Source organism: Pterocles gutturalis, unplaced genomic scaffold (assembly GCF_000699245.1).
Source record: "Pterocles gutturalis isolate BGI_N339 unplaced genomic scaffold, ASM69924v1 scaffold1612, whole genome shotgun sequence".
NCBI classification, from domain to species: Eukaryota; Metazoa; Chordata; class Aves; order Pterocliformes; family Pteroclidae; genus Pterocles; species Pterocles gutturalis.
Window position 1 is genome coordinate 51,517 of NW_010107599.1, and position 265 is coordinate 51,781.

Here is a 265-nt window from a genome sequence, read left to right on the forward strand (position 1 = left end):
CCTATTGTGAGCGGCTGAAAGGCACTACAGTCCCCAAATGTTAATCTGACCCAACCTTTCGCCAGTTCTCATTTCCCTCTCAATGAGCGTGCATTAATCTGGCCCTTTCTCCCCTGTTTCCCCGTGGTGCAGAGCCCTTGTTCTGCTGCCTCTTGCTAAAATCGCCTTTTATCGAACCCAAATAAAGCTCGCAAGGCCTGGAGCTCCTGGGGGTGGGCTGGGCAGGGTCAGCTTGCCAAGCAGAGGAGGGAGCGTGGCTGCCCTG

At 55.5% G+C, this 265-nt stretch overlaps 1 protein-coding gene across 1 annotated transcript in view; it reads left to right on the forward strand.

Moving 5' to 3' along the window:
- Window positions 1-265, forward strand: part of LOC104472450 (plexin-A1-like) — a 71,266-nt gene that overhangs the window by 50,415 nt on the left and 20,586 nt on the right. The gene's annotated exons all lie outside the window — the stretch shown is intronic.